We start from the raw sequence: 6000 nt of genomic DNA, 5'->3' as shown, positions 1-6000 counted from the left end.
ATATCTGTTCTGTTCAGTGGACCCGCCACTGCATACCTGTTGTGTTCAGTGAACCTGCCACTGCATACCTGTTCTGTGAACCCGCCACTGTATACCTGTTCTGTTTAGTGAACCCGCCACTGCATACCTGTTCTGTTCAGAGAACACGCCACTGTATACCTGTTCTGTTTAGTGAACCCGCCACTGCATATCTGTTCTGTTCAGTGGACCCGCCACTGCATACCTGTTGTGTTCAGTGAACCTGCCACTGCATACCTGTTCTGTGAACCCGCCACTGTATACCTGTTCTGTTTAGTGAACACGCCACTGTATACCTGTTCTGTTTAGTGAACCCGCCACTGTATACCTGTTCTGTTTAGTGAACCCGCCACTGCATACCTGTTCTGTTCAGTGGACCCGCCACTGTATACCTGTTCAGTGAACCCGCCACTGCATACCTGTTGTGTTCAGTGAACCTGCCACTGCATACCTGTTCTGTGAACCCGCCACTGTATACCTGTTCTGTTTAGTGAACCCACCGCATCAGTGCGCATACCTGTGCAGTTAAGTGAACCCACCTACCTACGTGAGTGCACGCAGTGTGATATACCACTCCGTGCATACCCGATATGGACAAAACAGGTAGAGGAAGAGGTAGTGCCAGAGCCAGAGGAAGGCCACCCGGCAGGTCTGCACGAGGTCGTGTAAATGTAATTTCGTGTGGACCTGGCCCACAGTACAGTGCTCGGAAGAAGGCACGTCCCATCACCTCCCAAGATTGTCAGGACGTGGTTGAGTATTTAGCGACACAGAACACCTCATCTTGCTCAGCCACCAGCGCTACTACTAGCACCACTTCCGCTGCATTTGACACTTCGCAAGAATTATTTAGTGTTGAAATCACTGATGCACAGCCATTGTTGTTACAGCCAGATGAATTTTCACCAGCTAATATGTCTGAGTTACGCGGCAACACTATGGATGTAACGTGTCAGGAGGATGAAGGACCTACTGATGGTGCAAGTTTGGATTTGTCTGAGGCAAGCAAAGCTGGGCAGGATGACTACGATGATGACGGTAATAGGGATCCTCTGTATGTTCCCAATAGAGGAGATGAAGAGGGGGACAGTTCAGAGGGGGAGTCAGAGAGTAGTAGGAGGAGAGAAGTTGCTGAAAGAAGCTGGGGCAGCTCTTCGTCAGAAACAGCTGGTGGCAGAGTCCGGCACCATGTATCGCCACCTATGTACAGCCAGCCAACTTGCCCTTCAGCATCAGCTGCTGAGGTCCCCATAGTGAGAGGACGTGTGCTGAGGAGCTCCCGGACTTCCAGAGGAGGGTCTTTTTGCTGATTCTTGTAGCCGATTTTGGAGCATTTTCCTGGGCATCATTTTCACTTGAGGTCCCTGCTTGGCTTGGGCCTAGCAGGGGCCTTGCCTGTGCTAACCGGCCGCTCCAGTCATGGAGCGGCCGGCTCATACCCCCCCTAACACTTCAACAACTTACCTGGGGGATGCCCCTGGCCAAGTGGATCCTGTGACTTGGTTCAGGGAGGTAAAATGGAGGATGGAGCTAGTGGAGGACCTGAAAAGGAAGTACAAGACCATCAAATACAGGTTTGGGGCATCCTGGAAGAAAGAAATGTCCCACACGAATGGAGATCTAATCCAGCTAAGGAGAGAGCTGAAGGAGCAGAAAGACATTTTGCACAGCCTGGAGATGATCGGAGGGCCCCTAGCGGAGAACCATCAACATAGACGGGGTTTCCGCAGCATGTTAGGCCCAGATTCGGAAATCGATACCAGTGAGGAAGATCAGGAGTGTATGGTGGTGGAGTCTGGTAGCACGCCTGCGGAGGTGCCCAGCTGGATCAAAGATGAAGGAGGTGAGGGGGATGGAGTACCTAGCCCTGTGGTGGGTGCCCGGGAGGGTATGGGTAGTGCCTGCCCTGTTTCCCCTGCTGCCGGGGGTCCGAGTGGTATAACTGCTGCTGGGGCCCCTGGAGTGGTAGTGGGTGGTGGGGTGGGTGCTGCTAGCACCAAGGCTGCAAAAGCTGTGCCCCCTGCTATGTTATCTAGCGGTGGGGCTGATGGGGCTGTGATGGCCTCCCCGGGTGTCCGCACAGAACCCCCCCCTGCTCCCCTGGATGCTGCTAGCAGAGCCTTACCTGGTCCTCTGGTGGTGTCTGGGGATGCTGCGGGGGGTGGGGAGTGCACCCAGGGTTTTAGGGAAAGTTCCCCAAAGCCTATCCGCAATGTCAGTGCGGAGGTCAAAAATGGCGCTGGCAATGTAATTGCTGAGGTCCCTGATAGTGATGGCAGTACTGTACCTTCTGCTGTGGGTGCGGAGTTTTGTGGTGGCACTGGCCCTATTGCATCTGTGGGTATGGAGGAGGAGATCCGCAGTAGTGCCGAAGATGTTGAAAAGATGGAGACCTGTGGTGTGTTTGGCAATGCTCTCAGCGCGGAGGTCCGTGATGGCGCCGACAGCATTGCCTCTATGAGTAAAGATGGCGCTGGGACGCCAAGCGCTATTGAAGAAACGCCGGAGGAACTTCCGGACCGCTTACCGGAAGTGACGAGCAGAGCTGAGGCGGCCAATCAGCCGCATGAGAAAGCGGCAGGCGTTCCCCACGCGGCCGCTATTACGCATGACGCCTTGAAGATAGGCGTTCATGATGCGGCCGGTGGGACGCTTGGAGGTTTCAGTGCGGCCACTGGAGGCGATAATCCGCATCAGCATACAAAGCTTGCAGCTGATGCGAACGGAAAACCGCATCTGTATGCGAAATCTGGAGCCAATGGATTACAAGGAGTTGGGGTGTCTCAGGTGGACAATGGGGCACGCCAGGAAAAAGAAGTGAATGTTGTTGGAGCGCAGAAAAATGCAGACACTGCATCAGGGGATGTGCCTTTAAGTCAAAATAGGCAAGAGATGCCTCTGAAGGGGGAAAAAGGGGTCCCTAACTCTGGCCAATCTGAAAAAGATTTTCAAGCTCCAGTTGATGGACAGGACTTTCCCGGAGGCGGAGTCAGACAAAAGAAGACGGGTGAGAGACAATCTACTCCTAGGGTTTTTTCCAAAAAATTAAAAAAAGGAAAAAATAAGTTAAAGCGATCTAGTTTTGTTGTGACGGGTGGGGGTAGAGGGAGGAAAAAGTCTGAGGATAACATGATTGAGGTGGAAAGTGCTGAATTATCCTCAATGGAGGAAGAAAGCACAAACATGGAAAAAGATATAAATGTAAACATGAATGTGGGTGGTGCCAAAGAAGTCCATTATACTGGTGTTGGTGGAATACATATGGTTACTGTTGGTGACTCGGATGGGGGTGCTGGGGTGGGGTCAAGTCTGCAAGGGGGAGGGGAGAAAGATGCAGATGAGACCCTTCCTGGCGCTCCCATCGCAGATCTCGCCATAAATTCTGAAGTGGTCGTAGAGGTTTCATCCCCTCTTTCTGATGGTAGTGAGGGAGAAAGGGCTTCCGTCCTTTACAGAGAGGAAAATGGAGAAATAATTATGATAAAAAATGGTCAAGCCAGTCACGGGTTGGACTCCATTTTTGGTGACAGTTTTCACTCTCTTTCTGATGAGGAAATTTCAGAGTCAAATGATAAAAGGAAAAAGAAAAAAGCTAAGGAAAAACATGTGGAGCCACCGCCCATTGTGATGGAAGATCTAATCACAGAATTCCACACAATGGACTGCCTCTATAGGTTAGAGAAAAAGCGCTTAATAATAATAGAGGGTCACTCAGGGGAAACTAAGATCTATCCCGTGGAATCGGGGGGGGATTTCAAGGGTCTCCACCTAGTGGGCAAGGGTGATCCAAATTGTGGACGCCAGATCGAATTTAGGGCCAAGGGCAAGAAATTCCTGGTAGAAAACGATATGATCAAGAGATTTGATTATACTGGCAGAATGGAATTTGGTGAAGCTATTTTTGGTCTGGGTCCCAATGCCCCTAGGTATGAGGCCCCCCCCCCTGTGCCCCCTGTGGTCACCCCTGTGATTGCTGTGGTGCCTGATGACAAATTGGATGATGCTGGGACTACTGGAGCGGCTGCTGAGTCGGAGTTGCCAGGGCTGGAGAGCGTGACCAGGGTGGGCTTTGATTTCCCTGCCCTGGGCCCTGCCTCCAACCCGAGAGCCCTTGCCTCCATGGCGGCCCCGGCTCAGAGAGCGTCTGCTGCCCATCCTAAATCATACTCCCGTGCGCTACGAAGTGCCACTTCTGGAAGGAGAGTGCTAGCTCCCCTGGAGCTAGAGTCCGAAACCTTTGTCCCCGGCAGGAGGAATGTGGTCAGACTCAAGTGGGAGCATGCTTCCACCATCCCAAGTAAAAAAGAGTTTGTCCGTTTCCTCCTGGATCTGGGGATAAAGCCGTGTGATTTATATGCGATTATAGCTCCAGGGGATCCCCCCCAGTACTACGATGTGAGCTTTCTGTCGCTGCATGGGATGGAGTCTTTCCTAGAGGGGAGGCTGAGAATGTCTGTTAACAATTTATGGCACGGTTTCTCAGTCTTCCCTCTGTCCCGGCAGTCCTTGGAAAAGAAGGCTCACGTCGTGGTGCAAAATGAGAGCATCCCTGTAAGAGACTTGATGTCCTGGGTTCAGCATTTTGCTGACGTGATGGCCCCTCCGCAGCGGGTCCTGGACAACCTGGGGATCTGGTGGGGGGATAATGAGGTGGCGATAAAGCTCCATACTAAGGAGGGTGTCGTCACCCATATTCCCCGATCCGCCCTCATAGGGCGTGACAAGATCATTGTGTATTATCCCGGTCAGCCCAGGACTTGCAATAGATGCGGGAAAAAAGGGCCATCTCGCCAGTAACTGCCCCGATCCCAGGTGTAGCAAATGCCAGGAGTTCGGGCATTCCTCGGGTAGTTGCCGCAAGATTAAATGCAATTTCTGTTTTGAATATGGTCACCCATACACGGAATGCCCGATCTCCTGGGCGACTATGCCTGAGGATCTCAGGAGAGCCATGTTGGTCCGGATGGACGAGGGGAATCAGCTTGTCCCTCTACCAACTCCCAGTGTGTCTGTCCAGTCTGATCCAGTTCCTATTGCACCTGAGTCTATTGTTGTCCCTCCTCCTGTTGCTTCTCCCGCTGTTTCCTCTCGTCCTGTTGGAGTCAACGTGGCCCCTGGAAAGGGGCAGTCTGAGCCCAGGAGGTCTAGTCGTCTCAGGGATGCTGCTCATGGGGGGGAAGGCTCTCCTCCCAAGGCACAACGTGCAAGACCTCCAAGGTCTACAAAAACCAAGATGGGTCCTAGCCTTTCTTCCTCCCACTTGCCCATTCCCCCTCCCTCCTCTGACCTCCCTCCCCCCCCCCCTCCCATGTCAGACCCTTCCCTTCCCCCCCTCCTGATGGTGATCCCATTGACTTCCCCCCCCCTTCCTTCTGATGACATTGTCGTCGATCTCCCCCCCCCCCCTCCTCCTGATGACTTTGTCATCACTCTCCCTCCTCCCCCCCAGATGATACAGTCTCTGACTCCCTACCCCCTTCGTCTTCTCCTGTGCTAATAGATACGGGTCCTGTCCGGCCTACTCCACTTGCGGGTGTTGGTCCTCAGCCCAGGGAAAAAGAACCCCTGATTTCAGATGCAAAAATGTTCTTAAAAGAAAGATTAAAAACTAGACGGGGACCCAAAGCTGGGCCTCTGGTGTCAAAGGCCTCCCAAAAGAATTGGGAGGTTTTGGAGCAGAAACGCCAGAACATTAAACTGGCCAACCGTTTTAGCCTTTTTGGCAAGGGTCCTCTGTCATCAGAGGAAGAGGACATGGTGGTAGGCAATCCTGCCGCTGATTGAAGGGGTATAGTCCTTGTGTTTGTTTTTTCCTTTGTCAATGTTGTCTTTTTTCTTTCAGTTTCAGTATCCTTGTCCAAAGGAGCATGAAAGGAAATTTCAATCACTCTGATGGCTGCTCCCCCACCACTAATGTTGGCAACGATCAACGTTGCTAGCATCAAAACTCCCAGAGCTCGAAAATTGGCGTTTACAATTCTG

Source organism: Hyperolius riggenbachi, chromosome 1 (genome assembly GCF_040937935.1).
Source record: "Hyperolius riggenbachi isolate aHypRig1 chromosome 1, aHypRig1.pri, whole genome shotgun sequence".
NCBI lineage: Eukaryota > Metazoa > Chordata > Amphibia > Anura > Hyperoliidae > Hyperolius > Hyperolius riggenbachi.
Note: the sequence above shows the minus strand (reverse complement) of the source record.